The sequence below is a fragment of the Nelumbo lutea genome, chromosome 1 (genome assembly GCF_056320005.1).
Source record: "Nelumbo lutea isolate HS-2025 chromosome 1, American lotus-T2T, whole genome shotgun sequence".
Lineage (NCBI taxonomy): Eukaryota > Viridiplantae > Streptophyta > Magnoliopsida > Proteales > Nelumbonaceae > Nelumbo > Nelumbo lutea.
This window is the reverse complement of record NC_142684.1, coordinates 30,285,760-30,311,090: the sequence shown is the minus strand read 5'-3', so window position 1 is coordinate 30,311,090 and position 25,331 is coordinate 30,285,760. Positions and strand designations below refer to the sequence as shown.

The window sequence follows — 25,331 nt, the reverse complement described above, 5'->3', positions numbered from 1 at the left end:
TGATTAGAGCCGGAGCTGAGAGGATCTTTCCCCTTCTCAGTAAAGAGCTTATCTCGTATATGTGAAGCACTTGGGAGTGATCCCTTGTATAGTCTGCTTCTCCAACATTAAGTTCCCTGTTATTAGGAACAAACAGTAACAAAAATAACCAATTGAGATAAGTGTTCCTCAACAGTAAAATTCATGCTCCATCAGATTTGAGACAAGTGTCTCATGTTGACCAAGGATCTAACCACTTGGTCATTCAGTTTACACAGGGTCAAATGGATATCCATTGACCCAATAAGAGATGGAATATGGATCCAAATAATCCAACAATATTGGTATCTCCATGCATAAAAACATTTTCAAATAAACAATCAAATAAATGTGTTTTTATAGAAAATAAATAAATAGGTAACAATTTAAAATGAATGATTGTGTGTGAGAGTGTTGCATGGAGATAATCATAAAATAATCATCCTCCATCAACATGTGGCTTGTCACATGGCCACTGGATATTCCAACATGTTGAGGATTAACAAGGGCCTATGGCCACTCTACCATCATCTTCCACTTGGCCAGTTAGGCCTGAGATGAATAAGTGCCAACCAACCCCCTTGCTTTAATGTGCCTTACATAATCTGTAATTGCAATGGGTTTAGTCAAAGGGTCAGCAATCATATCTTTTGTAGGCACATATTCTACCAAGATCTCATTCTATTGGTAGACATCATATAAATACTGGTAATGGAGATCTATGTGTTTCCCTTTAGGGCCGATTTCACCATTTTTAATTATCTTAATAGCAGCTTGGTTGTCATTAAAGATTTTCACAGATCCTATTGGCACATCAGGAATTCAGAGTTCTTCCAAGAATCTCCTAATCCAAACTGCTTCAGATGTTGCGGAGCTATAAGAGATAAACTTAGCTTCCATGGTGAATTTAGCTACACAGCTTTGTATCTTGCTTGTCCATGAGACAACACCTCCTCCTAAGAGGAATAAGTACCTGGTTGTGGATTTTCTATCATCCAGGTCACCTGTAAAATCTGCATCACAGTAACCTAGTAACTCTAAATCGTTTGCATGATAGGTTAATTTGAAGTATTTTGTTAACTGTAAATATCTAAAAATTCTTTTAATAGTCTTCCAATGTATTTTACCTATGTTACTTTGGTATCTATTAACAAGACCTACAGTATATAAGATATTTGGTCTTGTGCAAAGCATGTCATACATCAAGCTACCAGTAGCTTGAGCATAGGGTCTATACTTCATTTTCTCTATTTCTTCATCATTAGTGGGAGCCATATCTCAACTTAATTTGGTTCTTTTACAAATTAGAGTTTCAACTCCATTACAATCTTTCATATTGAATTTCCTTAAGATTTTCTCCAAGTAATGCTCTTGTGAAAGAGTTAAGGTTTTAGTGTTCCCATCTCTTTCTATTTTAATTCCAAGTACATAACTTGCATCACCCATATCTTTCATTTCAAAGTTGGTTTTTAACCAATCTTTAGTTTCATTAATCATAGACACATCATTTCCAGTAATAAGAATATCATCTACATATAATGAAAGAACAATAAAACTGCTCCCACTATTCAAAGAGTAAACACAATGATCAAACGAATTAGGTATAAATCCAAGTTTAGAGTTTGCTTTATGGAAGGTATGGTACCACATCCTAGATGACTATTTCAAACCATATAATGATTTCTTTAATTTATACACTTTATTTTCTTGTCCCTCTATTACACAACCTTTGGGTTGAGTCATGTATATTTTTTCATTCAGCTTTCCATTCAAAAAAGCGGTTTTAACATATAATTGGCACAATCCTAAGTCCAAAAAGGCAATTGATGTAACCGTTTCTGGTCACGTACCATTTTTTGTGATGTATAAATTTTTTGGCTAAGTACCTCGTTATTTGAGCTGGTGGTGACGTGCCTTGGTGATGAGCTACTTGGTGGCGAACTCCCTGGTGGAGAATTGCTTGGTGGTGAGCTGCCTGGTGGTGAACTGCCTGGTGGCGAGCTCCCTAGTGGCGAACTGCTTGGTGGCGAGCTGCCTGGTGGTGAACTGCCTGGTGGCGAGCTCCCTAGTGGCGAACTGCCTGGTGGCGAATTCCCTGGTGGTGAACTGCCTGGTGGCAAGCTGCCTGGTGGCGAACTGCCTGGTGGCGAGCTCCCTAGTGGCGAACTGCCTGGTAGCAAACTCCCTGGTGGCGAACTGCCTGGTGGTGAACTCCTTGGTGGCGAACTCCTTGATGGCGAGCTCCCTGGTGGCGAACTGCCTGGTGGCGAACTACCTGGTGGTGAACTCCCTGGTGGCGAACTGCCTGGTGGTGAGCTCCCTAGTGGACTCATCATTTGACCTGCTCCTAGGCGGTCTGTAACTCAGAGGATGGTGGAGCTCCCTGGTTCAGCGCAACCCGACTACCCTCTACATGAGGTGATTTCCTCTCCTTTGTAGGCGGCGGGAGCTGAGGGACCTGTGAGAACTGAATCAGAGGACCCGGGCGGGACTCTCCGATGCCTAAGTTAATATTCTGATTATAGAGAGTTTGGAGTGAAATGAGAGCTTGGAGAGAAATGAGAGAGCTAGAGGACAGGGGTTACCATCCCTTTCCCCCCCCCCCCCCTTTGGCTTTGGGGGTCGGAGTCCTTATATAGTGGTGTCCTCATGGCTTAGGTGGGTGAAAAGCCTTCAAATGGTAAGACCCGTCATATCCCGTCAGAACCGGGGTACGGTGATGAACTCCTCGAGGTTGTCAGGCTGGCGCTTGTGTTAGGCGGCCAGGTCGGCGCTTGGGCCAGGTTGTCAGGTCGGTGCCTGTGTCCGTCAACGGATCTGTGTATGGGCCAGGTTGTCAGGTCGGCGCCTGTGTCAATCGACGGGTCGGTGTCCGGGCCAGGTTTCCAGGTCGGTGCCTGTGTCAGTAGGCGGGTCGGTGTTTGGGCCAAGTTGTCAGGTAGGAGATCTTCCTGTGATACGCCAAACTACTCTTCTGTACCGAGCTACCCTACAAGTGGCGAGAAGCCCGGGGGAGCTATGCCGAGTTGCCTGGCTCCTTGGTGGCGAGCTCCTTGGAGAGCTGCCTAGCTCCTTGGCGAGCTCTTTGGTGAGCTACCGAGCTCCTTGGCGAGCTCCTTGGTGAGCCACCGAGCTCACAGGGTATGCCGTTAATGGTTCTCGGTGGGTGTCTTATGGGCGGCTAGGTCGGCCAGGTCAGATCATGTGCCAGGCCGATCCAGGTCGGCCAGGTCACGCAAGTCGCTCCAGGTCGTGCGCAGGCCGCACCAGGTCACGCGCAGGCCGCGCTAGGTTGTGCCAGGCCGGCCAAACCGGTGCCCGGGTGGGATACCAACTTGGTAAGTTGTTGCCTGGGTGTTTGCCTAGTTGTCATGAGGTGCCACATGTCGCAATTTCGCTGGAGGGCCAAATCTGCCCTCATCAATTGCCCCCACTCCCGAGCTGAGAGTAACTCAGCAAAGGGAGTAGATTTCTTTTGGCCCGTAAGTCGACGAGCTAGTAAGTGCTGATCCAATTCCTTAGGCTTCGGGAGTTGCCTGTATGTGGCGAGCTGCCACTAAGCGAGGGCGTCTCCGCTAGTTCAGTAGTGTAGCCCTTAGACTCTAGGGCAACTTATAGTTCACTTTTGCTGATTTGCTCCTGCTAAGGAAGCGACTGGATATTTAGCAATAGTGTGGCCCGTAGGCTTTGGGAGTGACTCATAGTCTACTCTTTTTTAACTTTTCCCGTGTCGGAGAGGACGACCGGGTCTTAAGCAGTAATGTGGCCCGTAGGCTTTGGGAGTGACTCGTAGTCTACTTTTTTTGACTTTGCCCGTGCTGGAGAGGCGACTGGGTCTTAAGCAGTAATGTGGCCCATAGGCTTTGGGAGTGACTTGTAGTCTACTCTTTTTTTACTTTACCCATGCTGGAGAGGCGACCGGGTCTTAAGCACTAATGTGGCCCGTGCTGAATCAGCTTCGTAATGCTAGTCAACCACTCCTACAAGAAGCTACTAGGAGCTCGACCTTCGGGGGCAGCACTACTAACTTTAGGTCGCCAGCTCACACTGGAGCCTTGGAAGGCTCGACCAGTAGTCTGTTGGCCGTCAACTCCCGCAAAAGCCATGAAAAGCTCATCTTTGTAGGGGGGACCTTGCAGAGAGGACTGATGAGGCATTATCTAAATTGAAAGTAAGGTTGGTAGAGCTACTTAGTCTGTTAGCTCCCTGCATAGTCTTTGAGTTCATAAAAAATGTAAACTATAAAGCGATAGCTTCAATTTCTAAAAAGTGAGGACTTAGCTTTAGTAAGATGAGAACATTGCTTTTGTAGGATGAGAACTTAGTTTTTTGTAGCGTGTTCCCATAAACGGCGCCAATTGATGTAACCGTTTCTGGTCACGTACCATCTTTTGTGATGTATAAATTTTTTGGCTAAGTACCTCGTTATTTGACCCGGTGGTGACATGCCTTGGTGATGAGCTACTTGGTGGTGAACTCCCTGGTGGAGAACTGCTTGGTGGTGAGCTCCCTGCTAGCTCACTACTTGGTGGCGAGCTCCCTGGTGGCGAACTGCCTAGTGGCGAGCTCGTTGGTGGTGAGCTCCCTGGTGGCGAACTGCCTGGTGGTGAACTGCCTGGTGGTGAGCTGCCTGGTGGCGAGCTGCCTGGTGGCGAGCTGCCTGGTGGCGAACTGCCTGGTTGCGAGCTCCCTGGTGGCGAACTGCCTGGTGGTGAACTCCCTAGAAGCGAACTCCTTGGTGGTGAGCTCCCTGGTGGCGAACTCCCTGGTGGCGAACTGCCTGGTGGTGAACTCCCTGGTGGCGAACTGCCTGGTGGCGAGCTCCCTAGTGGACTCATCATTTGACCTGCTCCTAGGCGGTCTAAAACTCAGAGGATGGTGGAGCTCCCTGGTTCAGCGCAACCTGACTACCCTCTACATGAGGTGATTTCCTCTCCTTTGTAGGCGACGGGAGCTGAGGGACCTACGAGAACTGAATCAGCAGACCCGAGGGTATTTTCCCGGCGGGGACTGTCCGATGCCTAAGTTAACATTCTGATTATAGAGATCTTGGAGTGAAATGAGAGCTTGGAGAGAAATGAGAGAGCTAGAGGACAGGGGTTACCATCCATTCCCCCCCCCTTGGGCTTTGGGTTCGGAGTCCTTATATAGTGGTGTCCTTGCGGGTTAGGTGGGTGAAAAGCCTTCAGACGGTAAGACCCGTCATATCCCGTCAAAACCGGGGTACGGTGATGAACTCCTCGAGGTTGTTAGGCTAGCGCTTGTGTCAGGCGGCCAGGTCGGCGCCTGGGCCAGGTTGTCAGGTCGACACCTGTGTCCATCGGCGGATCGGTGTCTGGGCCAGGTTTTCAGGTCGGCGCCTGTGTCAGTCGGCGGGTCGGTGTCCAGGCCAGGTTGCGAGGTCGGCACCCATGTCCGGGACAGGTTGCTAGGTCGGCGCCTGTGTCAGTAGGCGGGTCGGTGTTTGGGCCAGGCTGTCAGGTAGGAGATCTTCCTGTGATACGCCAAACTACTCTTCTGTACCGAGCTACCCTACAAGTGGCGAGAAGCCCGGGGGAGCTATGCCGAGCTGCCTGGCTCCTTGGTGGCGAGCTCCTTGGAGAGCTGCCTAGCTCCTTGACGAACTCTTTGGTGAGCTACCGAGCTCCTTGGCGAGCTCCTTGGTGAGCTACCGAGCTCACGGGGTATGCCGTTAATGGTTCTCGGTGGGCGTCTTATGGGCGACTAGGTCGGCCAGGTCAGATCATGTGCCAGGTCAGATCATGTGCCAGCTCCTTGGTGGGCGTCTTTCAGGTGCAGTCTCAACTTCTATAATTTCTTTATTTAATTCAAATAACTTAGGTAATTGTTTATTATCTTCAATTTGATCTTCTAGAAAAACAACATCCCTGCTTTCTATTAATTCAACTGTTCCATCAGATTTATGATTAACAAACCTATACCCTTTACTATTATCACTATACCCTATAAAGGTACACCTTGGACTCTTGTTATCTAACTTGCTTCTTTGCTGATTTGGTACTCTTACATAGGCACTAGCCCCCCAAATTTTGATGTCAACCAGGTTTGGTTTTCTACCAGTCCACATTTCATGGGGTGTTAAGCTATTAACTTTAGTTGGAACCTTATTCATAATATATATAGCAGTACCTAAGGCCTCTCCCCAAAAGTGTGTTCTTAGACTTCAGTGAGATAACATTGATCTCACCATAACCAACAAAGTCCTATTTCTCCGTTCAGCCACTCCATTCTGTTGTGGTGTGAAGGACATGGTTAATTGGTGTATGATTCAATTTTGTGTACAAAAGTCACTAAATAGGTTAGAGATATATTCTCCATCTCTATCACTCTTAAGAGTTTTTACTTTTCTACCCAATTGGTTTTCTACAAGTGTTTTATATTTTTTAAATTTCTCTAAGACTTCTGATTTTCTTTTGATCAGATACACAAAGCCAAATCTAGAGAAATCATCTATAAAAGTTACAAAATATTCCATACCCCTATGCGCTTTTACGTTCAAAGGGCCACAAACATCAGAGTGTATTATAGCCAACAATTCCTCTGATTTCTTTCCTTTCTTAAAAGGGAGCCTTGTCATTTTTCCACTAAGGCATGGTTCACAATACTTGAAATTCATTTCTATTTTGGGAAATAAGACATTGGTGCTCATTCTCATCATTTTATCTTTGTTTATATGACAAAGTCTCATGTGCCATATGTATGCATTTTCATTCACATGACAAGCATAATCATAACTAGAAAGAGCATCAACTTTATTAATAGTCAAATGATACAATCCATCAGACTTATTCCCAAACATTAAAACTCTACCATGCTTTCCTGTGGTTACTTTTCCTCCCGTGAAACGTACATCAAAACCCTTCTCATCTAACAGAGGTACAGACAACAAATTTCTCCTAAAATTAGGTGCATACAATACATCATTAAGGATTAAATTTGTGTTCACATTTATGGGGATCTTCACTTTTCCGGTTCCAAATACATTAGTGTAGGTGTTGTTTCCCATAAAAATTCTGTGTTCTCCTGTCTTCATTTCCTTCAATTCCAGGAACATCTCTTTAGTTTTACAAATATGCTTAGAGGAGCCTACACAGACTATGTCTTTCTTTTCAGTTTTTCCTTTTTTATTATTTGATTTATTCTTCTTGCATTCAGGGCAATTATATTTTGTATAGCATTGTTTTCCACAATTAAAGCAATGTTTACCTTTAATCTTCTTGAATCCTTTTGAGAATTTAAATTTCTTGTTAAATTTCTTCCCATTATTATTTTTGAAAAACTTGCCCTTAGGCTTTTCAGCCATTTGGGAAGTTTCAGTTGGTTTGGGAGTAATCATTGAGGATGAAGGTTGGGATTTCTTCCTCTTCCTTTCAACCTCTAATCCTAAAAAGGTAGTTAAGTTTTTTATGCTAACTTCTCTTCCAAATAGGTTTAAAGTTGTTAAACAGAATTCCAAGAAGATGGGAGGCTATTAAGAATGGTGGAGACCTGAATTTTCTCAGGAATAGGGTTCCCAGTGGCTGCCAACTCTTTGGCAATCACATTCATTTTACTAACATGATCTACTATAGAATCCTCTTCTCTCATTTCACAGCCATAATATTTTTCAATTAACAATTGAACATAGGTTTCATTTATTTTTTCATATGTTTCTTTAATGGCTTCAAATATATCTTTAGCATTATTGTATTCTTCAAACACAACTTCTATGTCTGGCTCCATAAAAGTTAACAAACAATTTCTTGCCTTCCTATTATCCCTTTCCCATTTTTGATATTCACGAATTACAGTCAGGGTATCATCATCAGCAGGTTTAGCAGGAATAGATTTATTTAAAACATAATCAACATTTTCTTCATCAAGTATCCTTCTAATCCTATGTTTCTAGAGAGCAAAATTGGTGTCATTCAGTTTCTCAGTTTTACTGAGTTATTGGGATAAGGCAAGTGCAATATCTGTTAGCTGTATTTTACGAGATTGTCATTCAAGTTTGGAGGCTCAAAAAAAAAAGTAAATGAAGAGAGAGCACTTAGTTGTATATGCAAAAAAAATTGTTAATCCGCAGCTCAAGTGATCAGCAATCAGATTTAATCTGTCCAGCTCCCACTGCTCCTATTAATTTAGGAGCAGATCGTGCATTCGGCAATGATGCTTCTAGGTGGCTTGGAGCCTCGAAAAAAATATCCTCAAGACTGACAGCAAATAGTAAGAATCGACGAATGCAAAAACGAACAAAAAAAATGAAAGAAGAGAAATAAATAAAACTCTAATACCCGATTTGAAATGCTTGGGTTCAGCTCACTGGTCGAATCCGCCTTATGTAACCAAATTTGTTTTGAAGTGAATGAAAACAGTAAAAAGCCCTAAATTTATTTAGTGTTTCTTGCCTCAAACTTCAGATCTGAGCAATTGTGAAGATGACTGAAGTTTCTGAGATGACCGTGGTCAATCCAGATTTTGTAGATGGTTTCTTATTGAAGAAAAAGAAGAAACGAATGAGGATTAAGCTTCTGCAGTTCCTCAAGTAGCAGACCCGTTTATGTATCTGAGAAAACTCGAACTACCAGCGATGCTTTCGAGGTTGCAGTAACTTAGGAGCCAAGCCGCCATTGTTAGAAGCCAACGGTTGGACTGGAGGTGGGAGAAAAACCCTTGAACTGGGTTATGTTCGCTCGGAGTTGCCAGAGCAACCGTTTGTTCAGAGATGGGAAAAAAAATCTAACAACTGCTTCGGTGGAGAAGAATGGAAACCTTCGAATAGCTTTTGAAGGAATCACCTGGCGCAAGTCAACTTTTCCAACTATTCGATGAAGAAGAACCTTTAATATATAGGAGATAGGCAGTCGAACAGGGTTTCACAGCAGAAATCAGAGGAAACCCTCAAAAAAATTCTCTCTCCTCTCCCTCTCTGAATCTTAAATGATGAGGTAAGATCCGGAGTGACGCAACTATACTTTAAACACTATGTTAGTCAATGTTGCGCTCTGATACCAGTGTAGGACCTTGAAGATGCAGAGATGGACAGCTGATGCTTAGGCATTCAAACCTGCATATATAGAGAAAAGTGTAGCTGCCACATAATATGGGATTCGAGACACCAACCTCTCGAACAAAATGTAAGAGAGAACTTCTGAATCTGATTAGAGCCGGAGCTGAGAGCATCTTTTCCCTTCTCAGTAAAGAGCTTATCTCGTGTATGTGAAGCACTTGGGAGTGATCCCTTATATAGTCTGCTTCTCCAACGTTAAGTTCCCTGTTATTAGGAACAAACAGTAACCAAAATAACCAATTGAGATAAGTGTTCCTCAACAGTAAAATTCATGCTCCATCAGATTTGAGACAAGTGTCTCATGTTGACCAAGGATCTAACCACTTGGTCATCTAGTCTACACTGGGTCAAATGGATATCCATTGACCCAATAAGAGCTGTAATATGGATCCAAATAATCCAACAATATTGATAACTCCATGCATAAAAACATTTTCAAATAAACAATTAAATAAATTTGTTTTTATAGAAAATAAATAAATAGATAATAATTTAAAATGAATGATTGTGTGTGAGAGTGTTGCATGGAGATAACCATAAAATAATCATCTCCCATCAACATGTGGCTTGTCACATGACCATTGGATATTCTAACATGTTGAGGATTAAACGAGGGCCTATGGCCACTCTACCATCATGCAATACCTCCATCGGTGACTTCACTTTGCAAACCAACGACGGCCTTCCCTTTTTGAACATATCGTTGCAGGGACAACTGACGACCTCCATTAAGGAATCTGTCCGATGTTATACAGGGGATACCTTAAACTTGAGTGGTGGCGAGTCTACACATGATGAACTTGGAAATGCATATAGGATCTCCGACACCCAGAATAGATTCATGGCTATCAGCTGCCAACTATATGCCCAATTCTATAACTACACGAGCAATGACCCATATTATTCATGCAGTCCAGTCTGTTGGCAGAATATGACTCGGATGGGTCTACCCTGTGCTGACAATATCGGATGCGGCCAGAGCTCGGTACCCAAAGACCTCAGCTCTTTCTACATAGATATATATATGCTCGTACGCAATTCTGGCCGACCAACACTGGCTCACCTCAACCCAAGTGTCAGACCTCTAGAATATGAGAAACAACCCAGATTACCTTCTGAATACCAGTCTGAGAAATCCATTGGTTCTTGATTGGGCAATTCGTAACAAGACAGTCGAGGAGGCACAAGGAGTGGCCGCTGATTATGCTTGTGGAAAGAACACCTATTGCACTGATTCAACCAATGGCCCTGGGTATCTTTGCCATTGTTTGGAAGGTTATGAAGGGAATCCTTATCTTTCAGGAGAATGCCATGATAAAATAATGCATCTTTTTTCTTCTATTTTTGAAGAATATGATAACTCACTTATCCAAGGCTATTTTGGTTTGAAGGAAAAGATAGGGAAAGAAAAGGAAAGGTAGGGAAACACTTATAAGGTTTGTAAAGTTTCCTTGCATTTCCTTTCCTTTTCCTATTTTTTCCTTCAAACCAAACACAAGCATTCTTTTTTTCCTAGCATCTTAGTACGATTTTTTCATGCTAATAATGAGAAAATTCCACATTTAATAGGAAGTAATTAATTAAGGCTAACAAAAAACAGAATCCTGGTGAACATTAAAGTAGTGTTTGATATCATTTTTTTTAACTTCTAGGTTGTGTTTGGTATGGATGCTATTTCTAATTGAAATGTTTTTCTTTTGTTTTGTTTATTTATTTATTTATTTGAAACCTTTTAACTAATTAATACAAACTTGTAAGAGAGTGATTGCTTTTTATGCGAACATGATTTTATGTTTCAACTATAAAACCAGAAAATCATTCTCTTATATGCATCTTTCTTATTGAACTGACTCTCAAATATGATGTGACAACACTAGGGCGCCGGCGATCTTGACCCGGACCCATTTGACCCACCCAACCCACCCACTTTGGAACCCACCCAATTTATTGACGGGTCAATATGAGTCGGGTAACCCATTAGGGTCAGTGTAGCTTGAATATATATCGAGGGTACCCATTAGTGTCAGGATGGGTTGGGTCAAAGTCATCTCTATCTATACTTACCAAATCTCAAAAAATAAAACAACAACTGAAGTGACTCAAACCCAGGCCTCGTAACACATCTATATCTCGTTACAATTTCAAACCACCATAACACATTTCATTTTGATATTAAAAGTGAAATAAAAAAGATTTTATTAACTTTCGTGTTTATATGCAATTTTACACAAAAACACTTCTACTAAAACAATTTTATAAAGTAATTTTATGAAAAGGACTTTTACAAAAATACTTTTTCCACAAAAGCACTTTTATAAAAGTATTTTTATGAAAGTACTTTTACAAAGACACTTTTACACGAAAAAACTTTATGAAAGTACTTTTATGAAAAAACTTTTATGAAAGCATAAAACACTTTTATAAAAGTACTTTTATGAAAGCATAAAACACTTTTATAAAAGTGCTTTTATGAAAGAACTTTTACAAAAGTACTTTTACATGAAAGCACTTTTACGAAAACACTTATGAAAGAATAAAAACACTTTTATAAAAGTACTTTTACACGAAAACACTATTACAAAAGTACTCTTATGAAAGCATAAAAGCACTTTTATAAAAGTACTTTTATTAAAGCACTTTTACGGAGTACTTTTACGAAAGCACTTTTATAAAAGCTATGCATGTTTTGCATTTTCTACAAATTTTCTGGTAATTTTCTGCATTTTCTACAATTTTTTGGTGTTTTAATGCATAGTTTTTGCATTTTTTGGTGTTTGTCTTGCATTTTCTGAAATTTTCTAGTATTTTTTTACATATTTTCTGTTTCTTCTATAAAAGTGCTGAATTTTCTATAACTTTTAGTATTTTTTCGCATATATTTGTAATTTTTTGGTAATTGTTTGGAATTTTCTACAATTTTTTAGCATTTTTTGCATTTTCTGTAATTTTCTACTATTTTCTACATTTATCTACAATTTTTGCAATTTCGGGTATATGGATTAACCTAACTTGTTTTTGTCACATGGCAGTCTTAAGAGAGATTATTCTCTCAAAAGTTATTATTTTGGGTATACAAACTGTTTCGACCCATTTTTGTATTTATAGGTAAGTGTAGATGGGTTAGTATGGGTTAAGGGTCAATATGGACGGGTCAAATGGGTCAATATGAGTGGGTCAGGGTGGGTTATGACCCTTTAACAAGGATTGAGTGTGCCCCCCAAATTGTTTTACATTTATGCAAATGTGCTAAAAATGACTTCTTAGTAGTTCATTTAATATGATGGATGAACTTCTCTCTCCACCCCCATGTGCAATAGTGGTTTACTGGGAGCAGATGGATCAGATCTAGTTTCTTCACTACCTGATCAGAGAGAGAGAGAGAGAGCCAATCCTGTCTATCAAATCATTTGTAACTAGTTAATCACCAAGGCCATGGTTTTAAAAGGCTTAGGCCTTGATAGGGGTGAGAAAAAGAACAAAAAAACCGAACTGACTGAAAAACCCGACCAAAATCGAACCAAAAAAATAGTTAACCGAACCGGTCGGTTTGATTTCCATTTGATATTATTAAAAAACCGCTAATTCCTGTCTAAGAACATGATGTGAGGTTAGTGTTAGGAGCAGATCTAGGCTCCTTTGGTACTTGGGCACTCACCCTTTCTTATGCGCGTGTATAAAGACACCAATTACAAGAGATCAAATCAGCCCCCCACAATTTCCCACAACACATCGCTGCCGTGTATTGGAAACATCTATCGATTATAATACCAAAAATGATGATGTCATCATTGGGAGATGTTCCCAATACATGGCGGGGATGTGTTGTGGGACGTTGTGGGGGGCTGATTTGAATTCCAGTTATAGAATCCTTTCCTCACTCTTTGTTGAATTTAGATCTGCTTCTCATAGAATGTGTCTCACACCGACCTCACAGCTCATTTCAGCCATACATTGAAAAACCATGAATAAATATTTGGGAGAAAGACGATTCAGCCCAGGGTCAGAATTTATAGGCACAAAGTACTGTTGTGGTAGGTGCCAGCTCGGAAATTGATGCCAATTCACGTTCGGGCATTGATGCATAGAATGTGGGTTGTTTCTATTTTGAATGTTTATAACTCTACAATGGAAATCAGAAATGGGCCTATCCGTACTTCTCCGTAAATATTCAAGATGTTCCAGATGTACGGCTAATATATGGTGTAACGGAGTTCAGATCTGCATCCCACAAGGGGGCACCTACAACGTCCCACAGCACATCCCTGCCTTGTATTGAGAACATCTCCCGATAATGACATCATTGGGTCTAATAGTATCATCGAGAGATATTCCCATGGGGCACCACCCCATGGGGCGCAGATATAAACTCGGCGTAACGTTGATGTGAGACGTGCCCTGTGAGGACCAGATCAGAACAACTCTTTGCTTCTCATGTGTTTTAATCTTCTGCAATCTAGTCAATTGTTGGCATCAAAGACTTTGATTTGATATTTGATGGAAACATCTGGCTTGTATCACACTTTGGATTTCGGGTTGATATCACTCAAAGTTCCTTGCAATTCCATATTGTTACCTACGAAAAAATTAAAACATAGCCATGTATGCCATTATATCTTGTAAAATTAAAAGTTTATCGTGATTAATTGAATTTTTTTATCAACTTCATTAATTACATTGATAAATAGACTTCTGAAATCTGAAATTACAGCCCTTTATTAGTTTACTAGTAGTTCCTTATAAATTGCATCCTTCTATGAATTTGGCATCAATTCATGATCAAGATTCATCCCACTTATACAGTGAAACTACGATTTCCAAAGGTGGACTCAATAATAAAATCCCCTAATTGCATTCGATAGATATGTATATTTGATAGCCTGATGTTTGGTGCATGTTAATGCTTAAACAGCCCTTACCAGAGCCCGAATGACCTGGCAATAAAAATACTTTCCAACAACCTATCAACATAATCTCACACCGCACATCTTATGTATGGTGGGTCCTAGTTTCATGGTGAGATGTATGGTGTTAGATCAAATTAGTAGAGGACTGGACGGTGTTTTATTGGCAAAAGATATCAATTCTCAACTCCCCCTTAACATACCTAGCTATCAACTGGAAGTCTGTAACTAATTTGAACTTCTATTACATATTGACAATGTAGCCTTATTTTTAAATGTTATAACACAAGTGGCATTTATCGACATTCATGGGGCTTTGATTGGTCAAAGCTCTTTCGATATCATGTATTTCTAACAATAGGTTTTAGGTTTTCCCTTTAACTATATAATTCACCTGATGTTTCAGGTACCATTACTATAACATAGAAATTGCCTTAGACTTTGAGAGGGGGGAAGTTGGTCAATAGGATTGTGGTTCCCATTGACGAAGAATCCTATGTACATTTTTCAGATTAATGTGGGGATCAGGGAAAGTTTATTTTCTTGGACATCTCCTAGGTGGGTTAATAACTTTTCCACCTAGAAAGAAAATTGCTAACACTTGAATGGGACAAAAATGCACCTTTTAATAATAAATTTTTATGACTAAAATGGTCATTACCTTATTTACCTGAGAAATAAAAGAATATGGGTAAATGCGCTTACCCGGGTAAGTGTTTCCCAGTAAAACTTACCCAAATAATTGCATTTACCTGAATAAATAACTTATCGAAAAGCAAATAAAGCCTTAGAATAACCATTCCAACTCTTAATTAATATTAACTGCTTAAATTTTTAGATTTTAACTTATAAAATGCCTCTAATAGAATTTTACTTTTGGATACTGCCTAGCAACGGAGCGGTCTATTATGAACAAGAGCTGTGAGAAAGGAGCCACTAATTATGCATGCGGACATAACACCTACTGCTCTTACTCCAACAATGGCCCTTGATATATTTTCCACTGCATGGAGGTTACCATGGGGTTCCTTATCTCCCTTCTGGTTGCCAAGGTATGAATCATTCCTAGAATTCTCCTTTTGTTTTAAAATTTGGCAAAATCTATGATGCATTTCGCTACACCCTGCAGCAATAATAGACATGTTGGTTCTCATCTTATTAAACGTGACATTAAATTTTGTTAGACATAAAAGTACATTATATATATATATATATATATATATATATATATATCAACAAGCTATTAGCTGTCTATTGGCCAATCTAGCCTGCAGTTCATCTACTCAAGCTTGTAATTCCCTATTTTCCTTAGCCAATTTATTTGCACGCTCTTCAGCTATTGTTTGCCCTTCTTGTGTGGCTCTTCTTTGCTCATCATTCCTTTGTCGGGGGCCATTGAACCTAGTTGGGGTTGGACCCAACCCTAGTCCACGCACTCGGCCATGACATTCTGGGCCCATAACATGAGCATATATGTTATTCGGTCCATTATCCTCTATCTGATCTTCTGGATATTATGACATATAATTTTGCATTTGTTCCTTAAATAGAACACAAATATTGAATGCATTAAAAGACCATTTGTATTTATGTTATTAATAATAATGGTTTAACATTTCTTTAATAAATTATAAGGTTTCATATTTAAAATATGGTTACCATTACCTCAGCAGATTGTGGATCAACAGGTTCCCCATCTTTCTTCCTATGAGTCGCAATAAATACCACAGTATGTTATATTTCTTTATTCCCTTCCTTTCGCTGTTATAAAAAAAAATGATTGTATATATTGTCACTCTTAACAAATAAAAGATTTACTAACAACAAACTTTGTAAATCAAATAATACGATTACCAACTCTTACCGAATCCTTGCAAAACCTTTTGCACCAGCAATGTGCTTTAATCTTTGCTTGGAGCGGTTATCTTTATTGGTTGCAGCTTGTGCCTATAATCATATACAAGTATGTTAGATAGCCAACTCATTCAGCATCACCTAGCAAATTGTAATATTCTTCAGCTACTGTATTAGACCCCACCCCTGCATATGCATCTAGTCCCTTAGTTTCTTCATTCACCAACAACAAATTCAATAAATTTTTACGCTCCCTCAATATATGTTGGATCATTCCTACATAATGCATTAAACCCCAAACAACATATTACCAAATCAAATATTATATAATGAAATCTATTCCTAGAAGAGAGGTTATGTACTACGAAGGGTACCTTGGAAGATAAATCCAGCTCCTATCCATTTTATGACTGATTGCTCCAAAGACAACCAGTAAAATGAAAAGGTCCTAATTAACCGGTAATGGTTATTATAAAATCCAAACAGGAAAAGAATTATCAAAATAATTTATTACCACCCTAGTTATCTGATATACTCCACTACAATGACAAGGTTGCCCCTACCCCAATCATATGGTTATGATAAAATCTACTCTAAGTTAATTGAAAGCTTTAATAAATAGATCTTCAAGCTTTTCAGCACTTGATTTAGCACCCACATCTGACTCGGGCTGAGAAGGTCCAGCATGCTGAGCATGTGGTTGCTGAGATCTGGGTCAGAACAGGCTGCAACACATCAATGCATTGTAGCACTCAGCTTCTTACTTTATTTTCATATCAAGATAACTATCTAGATCTGAGGGTGCAGATTGAAGAGTTATAATACAACTAGGAGTGGCATGTGGTATGTTAAGCTTAAAGAACAGAAGTTATAATCTGGCAATATTGGGCAGGCTAAGGTCCATCCTGGTGCATTTTTCATTTATCTGATCTTGATTTGTGTCCTAAAGGTAATGATAAGCCACTCCTAAGGATCGGCAACTGAAGTTGTTCCCAAGCACTGTCAATTAGATCTGTTTGGGATTCATCTCTACTCTAGCATTGTAATTGTCAGCAATAAATACTGCTGAATAATTTAAAATGTTTCAGAATACAACTCTTCCAGTAGTAGCAGTAGCAGAGGTGGAAGTTCTGAGAAGTTGGAAGGAGTTCCTTTATAGAATGCATCTGCAGAATATAATATGAGAAAAAAAGGGTCTTGAGGATTATCAGTGTCACTGCTTCTTGATGATCTTCTGCATGGGAAGTATCCCACAACATTTCTGCAAAAAAGAAGCATGCTCTTCAGCTTCCTTCGTATTGGTCTTATGAGGGTCTACAGATAAAATATTCCAGAGATTTCAGTAATTTCAGGCATTCTGATATTCTTCTTTACTGCCTTTCTCTTTGACCGAGTCCATATCCAAATTGGACATCCATGCTGTCATAAGAGAACATAAAGGATAGTGTTCCAGTTGAAGGGTGACAGTTGGGCATAAATGGTGTTTTTTATTATTGTTGATTTGATTAATTGTTTTTATATTCTTTCTTTTCTGTTTATTCATTAGCAAGTACTGACAGTGGATGTGAATCACAATTAGGAAAGTTGGTGAATGGTTGAGATGCTAGTGAGTAGTGACTGGCTTGAATTGCTGGCCTGCTTAGCAGGACTGGCATTGAAATGTATAAAATGAATTTGACTTGTGTGTCCAGAGAACCCCATTTAGTGTGTGAAAAATCATTTATGCTCAATTAATTTTAGGCTACCTTCATCAATGAGATCAAATTCTATTTGCAACCTATAAACATAAAAGACTGTAACTTGAAGTTGTTTGTTTGGAGACTATCAAATTCAATATGATTTGGTAATAACCTACTTGGTGAATTGCTACATCGTTCACTTGTTTGGTTCCTTCTAGTGAATTCCTAAAAAAAAAGGTGTGTCATAGCAGTCATAGTTGATTATCTCAAGGTAACATGCTAACTAGTTTCAAATTTCTTAATAAAGAGTAGAAAAGTAAAGCTCAGGGTGTCCAGGGTAGAGAACTATAGCTACTGCTGGTGGTAATGGGTAGGTTATCAAAGTATCAGCCTACAGAAATTGGTTCCTGTGTTCACTAGGGAAGAACACATGTGGACCCTCCCAAAAAGCAGAATAATTGTAGAGCTCTTATATTCAGGAAGAGATCCCCTGATTCTACAAATAAACTAGCAAAAAGTCTGGCAACTGTAGGTATAGTGGAAGAACTATTTGAAGGGTCAGCAATGCCTGCAGAAAGGTTAGTATTTTTTCTATCTTCTGTTTGGTTGATATTAGCTATAATAAAAGTATTGATTTTTTAGATTGGTTGATATAAGTATATATTTGACTTGTGATTTTTTTCCTTTTAGCTAAAGGTGTAAAATCCACTCAGAATTCAATCAATTATGATTATCCTTGAACACTAGAAACTTGTATTTGTGATAAAAGCTGAATTCTTGTTTTGATCAGCCACAATTAATTTTATTATATAATTATATATTATAAAAATAAGGTATAACTTTCATGTTCCAAGCACCCCTTGAGGGCAGCTAGCCTTTTCTAGCCTAGCCATCACTAAAAATTTACTAACTCTATCGTTGGAGAATTAATCCTTAATACTTCCAAATTCTATTCACCCCTACCTCTGTGAGGCTAGTGGCTTAACATGGTGTTCACTTGTAGCTAGTACCCAGCCCCAATTCACATTTAATAATCTCCCTTTAAGTGTGTCCAGGTTTCCATGATCCCGCATGGACACTTTGTTGTTTCTATCTAGCCAATCGTCTAAGCCTTGTCCACTATGTGGGGCTGGATACATGACTTCTGTTCAGTGTATTGTTCATAATTCTGCCTTCGTATAGTACTCAATGCCAACAAGTCCAGAATAGAGCCTCTGTGAAAAAAACAAAAGAGAATTATTATAAAGGAGGATGTGACATGCTACCAATTCCTAATGATGTCATCTATTGTAAAAGGTGCAAATGCATCCAATGCTTTTACTCAGTGCACTACCTTGGCTTCAACCCACTTAAGCACAAATTTCACCTCACCCTATCAAAGTTGATCCTATAAAATCTTCCATTTTCCTGTTAATTTGTCATTGTGTATGTTCTCTTTTTCTATTACTGCTGTTGGAGTGATTCAAGCAACCAAAGGTGCAGACTCCATGCTTGGGTTAGTGTTGATGCCAAGGAACCTGTTGTGCTGACTCCAGCAATGACTTATCCCCTCTTCCCTTCTGTTTTCTTAATTTCCTTTTTAAAATTGTTTATGTATCAACCCTTCCTATACTTTTTTTAATAGATAACTGAACCATCCTATTCTTCATAAATCCTCTTACTCTAAACATGATTTCCAGATTTATAATTAACTCCCAAATAGACCTGTTCACGAGCCAGGCTTCAAGCCTGACTTACACTATGTCAGGCTCAGACTTTGGGCTGGGCCCCATTCAAATTTTGGCAAAAGCCAAGCCCCAGCCCGGTCCACGAACAGGTCTACTCCAAAACCCTGTTCCAAGCCCAAAAAATAGAAGTTTCTATACATCCTACATCACCAGTCTGACCATGGTTGGATTGGTCAGACCTATCTATATTCTTCTTACTCCTCGGAGTTTGGACCTAAGGATACTTCAGTAGTCCTCCCTATATAATATCTAAACATCCTACCAAAAAGGCAATTGATAGTTAATAGAAGACCTTTTAGAATATACATTAATCACATTTTCTTCCTAGAGACCAGAGAGCTTAAACAATCCTGACATACAAGATTAGGTAATACAAGTACTATTTTAAACTCACTAGAGATAGTGGCCTCAGTTTTTAATTTTGATTTTCTAAATGATTCTTAGTATCTATCCTTTGTTGTGCCATCATTGTGTTATCATTCTTGCACAGAGAGCACATATGGCTATATGGGGGACAAGAGTTCATTATTCTCCTTACTATCATGATGCAGATATTAATTCCATGAGACACCACTGGAGTGTTATTTTAATTCTTAACTGGAAAAACTATTAAACATTCTCAGAAGAATTTGATATAGAAAAAGATCTTATGTCCCTGAAAGAAAGCCCAAGCATTGTTGGCATTTTTGACTATAAATGCAAGGGCCAATCAATTATCCTTCCATGTGCTAGTTTTCAAATATGCAAACATTTTGATTTACTTGCAAAAGCCAGAAAAAGCAGCACAATTTGTACAGTATGTAAAAGGGAAGTGCTTTAATTGCACAGAAACCTACTATTTGCAACAAATGGAGCAGACTCACTCATGGGAAGATATCCTAACAAACCATTACATAAGGGAAATCTGTTAGCCTTCTCATAGGAATTTCTTCTCCCGGTTTTAAAAATAGGCTTGCCCAAATGACTCTAATATGTGAATTTATACAATATTAAGTTAATGCAAATCTCCTTTTAACAGTCTTACCTTTAGCAATTAACATGGCTTTCTAGGTTCAACAGATTAACATGGCTTTCTAAGCACAAATTTCACTTCACCCTATCAAATTAACAGACCATCCTAAACCCACTTAAGCATTATTGCCAAAGCAAAATTAACATGTCTTTTCTATCAAATCTAGGATTCACTAAAAATAATTTGCTTTTAAACCCAAGAAAGGGGCTTTCTTGGTGAATCATATACTTCCAAAGAAATCAAATTCACTGAAGAAAGGAGTATACTGAAGCAGAATTAACTACAACTCAAGTGTTATCAAAACTATCAAGAACTGGAACTGTAAAAGTATAACTGATCCTACCAATGCACAATGCACTTAATTCAAGAATCCATCAGCATGCAAAAACCCACAATTTACAATGGCGAACAAAAAAACTTACAAGAACAGCAATTATTTCGGTGCTAGGAGTATAGAACCAATGCAACAAAAAAACTTGCATTCACATACTTGATCTATGACACATGTACTCATCTTCGTATAAGAACCAAAGCAAGAAAAGAAGATAGCGTAAATAAATTAATATGGATTATAGGATATTACAATATTTAATAGCGCAAGATCCTCTTGAAAAAGTTTAAGAGCCTCGTCACCGCTAAGAGGAAAGAAATCAAAACCGCGAGTATAAAGAAAATATAGATTGAACTTCTGCGTACTAGGAGTGTAGACTAGTAGCTGTTCTCGACCTAAAAAAAAGGCAAGATTAGGGTTTTATAATTTATACAGAAAGACGAATGGGGTATAAAAAATATAGGGGTCGATGAACGTACCTTTCTCGACTCTCTGTTGAATTTCACAATTCTCAATGCGTCGATTGAATATAAATCCGACCTCAACGATTCAGAATCACGATCAACGAAGGAAACTTTCCATTCATTGCTGTTGTGTGGGAGAAAAAGTGGAGAAGTAGAGTTGTGTAGGAGAGAAAGTAGAAGTGGAGTCATATTGCTCGTAGAAATCGCGTGGCTCCATGTGAATTTAGAAATGGAGGGAAAGCATTGAACCAGTTTTATTCACTGAAACCGCTTCAATGCAAATACCGCCTGTTTAGTTCACTGAACCGACACCCTGTTTTAATCATTTTCTTGGTTTTATTCAATGGTGACAGTTATGATAAAACCGCACCATTGATGCATCAAGGTCAGTGGCGTAGCCGTTTTTTCTTGTAGTGTAATTACTCATGAAATCTTCCACTTTATGAAAATAACTAACACAATGGAGTGATGGCTTTAAAGATGGACATGAGTAAAGCGTATGATAAACAGTGTAGTGGATTTTATTAATGAGAGTTTTAGAAATGATGCAATTTAGAGAAAAGTGGACTGATTGGATCATAAAGTGTCTAACTTAGTGGCTTATCAAGTTTTGGTAAATGGCAATGCCAGTAGAAGGGTGTTTCCAACAAGGGATCTTAGAAAAGGAGATCCCATCTCTCCTTATTTATTCATTTTGTGCTTTGATGTCCTCTTGACAACTCTTAATAGACTAGTAAATGAGAATCAATTATGTGGTGTAAAATTGAATAGAGATTGGCCCATCATTTCTCACCTATTGTTTGTAGATGATAGATTTATTTTCACTTTTTGCAAATTTAGAAGAAGGGAAGAAAATCATGGAAGCAATTAAGCATTATGAGAGAGCCTCGGGCCAAAGGTGAACTCCGCTTAGTCGGGAGTCATCTTTGTCTCCAACTTGCATCCTAAAGTCAGTGGTGTCTACCATTCCTTCCTATTGTATCTCATGTTTCCTACACCCAAAGAGAGTTTGTAATGAATATTTGAAGCAAATTTAGAAAAAGTTTTGGTGAGGGAAGTCAATGGGAAAAAGCGAACTTGCTTGATTGGTTGTATTGGACGGAGATAAGACTCGCGAGAATCCCGGATCTATATGTTATAGGAGAGTCCCAGATCTGTATGTTACCTGTACAGTTAGGAAGTCTTTTTGTTTTGTTTTCCTTTCTAGATTAGGAAGACCTTTCTTTTAAGAAAGTTTTGGGGAGCAAGGAACTCCACCGTTTGTATATAAATATCATAAGGTATCAATGGAAGAAAACACATATTTGGCTTCCGAAATTTTTCTCATGGTATCAGAGCGGAAATCCGTCTCTCCTTGTTTCCTCTGTGTTTCTTGATTCTCTTATGCAATTTTGATTTGGTCTAAGTTCGGTGGACCTTGATTAAGTTGTGCTTCCTCTGCCCATCGATTCTTGATCCAGCCGTTCATCGGCATTTCTCGTTTCCTCTCTACAAATCTTGATCAGGCTACAACTCCTAGCTCAACCGTGATCAGTGCTTGCTCAACGGTTCTTGATCCAACCGTGCTCCTTCTACTCAACGATTCTTAATTCGGTCGTCTCCCTGCAACTCTTGACCCAACAACGATCATGCTTTCTTGATTGAACTATTTCTCTGCAATTGTTCTTTCTGTTCTCATGGAGACTAAACACATCTCTCCTTATTTCCTTTCTCCTTTGGACAGTCAAGAATGATCCACTGGTTCACTGATCCACTCTTCATTCTTCCTCTCACCGTTTGTCCACCGACCACTGAGCGTCGCAGCCAACGTAGCAGCAGACAGCAGTGACCAGTTGTAGTCTTACAAAGGAATTGACATACTATAATATCTCCATCCCTCGGATCTCTTTTGTATTCACATACCCTGGTTCTTTTACTTTTGAAGAAGGATTGGAACAGTGCACGAGTCACAATATTCAACAGCATCAGCAGCCGAAGCCCATTGACTATGATAAACCAAGCTCGTTCCTGCCAATCGACGATTTAGAGGATAATCAAAGACTATGACAGTAATCCGCTTGTTCTTGTGCCGTGTTTCTTCCTGTTTCTTCAAGAACTCGATATTACTGTTGACGAGTCTTGTTGATTGGTCACCATGATTGCCAATAACGACAGGAATGGTGAAAGCTCGAGTAAGTCTATTGGACCGTCTTCTCCTTTCTATTTGCATCCATTAGATAATCCTGGAGTTATTATCAGTCCGGTGGTCTTGAGAGGAGATAACTACGACGAATGGGCAAAGGTGATGAGAACTGCCTTTTCGTGCCAAAAACAAAATCAGTTTCATCGAAGGCAAGGTCATGAAGCCAGAAGATGATGCTCTGGAAATTGATCTCTGGTGGATTGTGAATTCGATGTTGGTGGCTTGGGTTTTCAATACCGTCGATCCATCACTGCGTTCAACTATCACGTATATAGAGATGGTCAAAGAACTTTGGGATGATCTGAAGGAACAATTCTCGATCGGCAATGGACCCCAGATTTATCAGATTAAATTCGAGCTTGCTAACTACAAGCAACATGCACAGACAGTGGTTGCATATTATGGAAAATTGAAGGCAATGTGGGACAAATTAGGAAGCTACTCTAAGGTGCAGTGGTTGCATATTATGGAAAATTGAAGGCAATGTGGGACGAATTAGGAAGCTACTCTAAGGTACCCGTATGTACATGCGGGTGCAGGTGTGGAGCAGCAACCGAACTAGTTAAAGAAAGAGAAAAAGAGAAACACCAATTTCTGATGGGTTTGGATGATGTTATATTTGGAACTGTGCGTTCCAACATATTGAGTATGGAGCCAATTCCAAATATGAATAAAGTTTACTCAATGATCATACAAGAAGATCAACATCGATCATTGGCACGAGGTAAGGAGGAACGGGTAGATGTGGTTGGTTTTGCAGCACAAGCCTCGCAGACATTGTGAGACAGTAAAGCTGCTTCAGAAGACAAAACAATTGTGTGTAACAATTGTGGTCGATTTGGCCATGAGGCAAAGAGTTGCTTCCAATAAATTGGATACCCTGATTGGTGGGGAGACAGACCCCGCGATACCTCGACCTGACGTGGTGCAAGACAAGGAAAAGGGGGTGGACGTGGCCGAGGTACGACAAAGGCTCATGCTGCTCAATCATCAGCAAGGCATGATGCAGCTGTGACTAACAGAGACTGGACCGGACTAAGCGGGCTCAATGACGAGCAATGGTAGACTCTTGTAAGCATGCTTAATGCTTACAAAACCAAGACCAATGAAAAACTCTCTGGTAAGAATTACTCCATTGAATGGATTATTGACTCTGGGGTGTCACATCACATGACAGGGAATTTAAATGTGCTCGTCAACACCTATGATCTTGCACCTTGTCCTGTTAGGTTACCCAACGGTGCACACACCGAAGCCGTGAAAGAAGGCACTGTTGAACTAGGAAATAATTTTAAATTGCTGCACGTATTATATGTCCCAAAACTTAATTGTGATTTATTGTCAATAGGTCGATTACTTTGTGATACAGATTATATTGTGACATTTACTAATAAGTTATGTGTGATACAGGACTGCATCTAGACTCTGATTGGTGTGGGTGAACAGCTTGATGGGGTCTATGTCTTCAAGGGTGTGGCGCCGGTTTGAGCTTACAAGATAGATGGAATTGGGTCATGTGATTTGAGGCATCGGAGATTGGGACACCGCTCTTATCAAACGGTTAGCTTAATTCTTAATATCAGTAATAGTAGGAACAAAACCTGTGATGCTTGTTTGACGGCAAAACAAACTAGAGATGTCTTTATTCAAAGCAGCAATAAAGTGACTGATTGTTTTGTATTAATTCATTGTAACTTATGGGGTGCTTATAGAATACTTGCATCTTGTGGTGTTGTATATTTTCTGACAATTGTCGATGATTATTCTCAAGTAGTTTGTATTTATTTGCTGGTTGAAAAAAGTGAAGTTGGTAGAACATTCAAAAATTTTTGTGTCATTATTGAACGACAATTTAATAAGAAGGTTAAGGTGGTGAGAAGTGATAATGGAATAAAGTTTAAATCCTTGAAGTCATATTTTGACAAGCAAGGAATTTTATTTCAAACTTCCTACATTGGGACACTACAACAAAATGGTCGTGTGGAGAGGAAGCATCGTCATATTTTGAATGTAGCCAGAGCGCTCAGATTTCAAGCACATCTTCCGATCAATTTCTAGGGTGTGTGTGTTTTGACCGCAGGGTATTTGATTAA

General features: G+C 39.6%; 1 long non-coding RNA gene across 3 annotated transcripts; it reads right to left on the bottom strand.

Moving 5' to 3' along the window:
* Positions 1–14,779: 14,779 nt before the first annotated feature.
* Positions 14,780–21,500, bottom strand: LOC148874136 (uncharacterized). Of its 3 annotated transcripts, none has more exons than XR_016105093.1 (5): positions 21,072–21,498; positions 20,845–20,987; positions 15,854–15,936; positions 15,655–15,750; positions 14,780–15,112 (listed from the first exon to the last, which is right to left on the bottom strand). It is a non-coding gene; the product is annotated as an uncharacterized LOC148874136 (long non-coding RNA). The 3 variants fall into 3 exon arrangements; XR_016105091.1 differs by lacking the exon at positions 14,780–15,112 and adding an exon at positions 15,120–15,439 and having other exon boundaries at positions 21,072–21,500; XR_016105092.1 differs by lacking the exon at positions 14,780–15,112 and adding an exon at positions 15,120–15,530.
* Between the last annotated feature and the right edge of the window lie 3,831 nt (positions 21,501–25,331).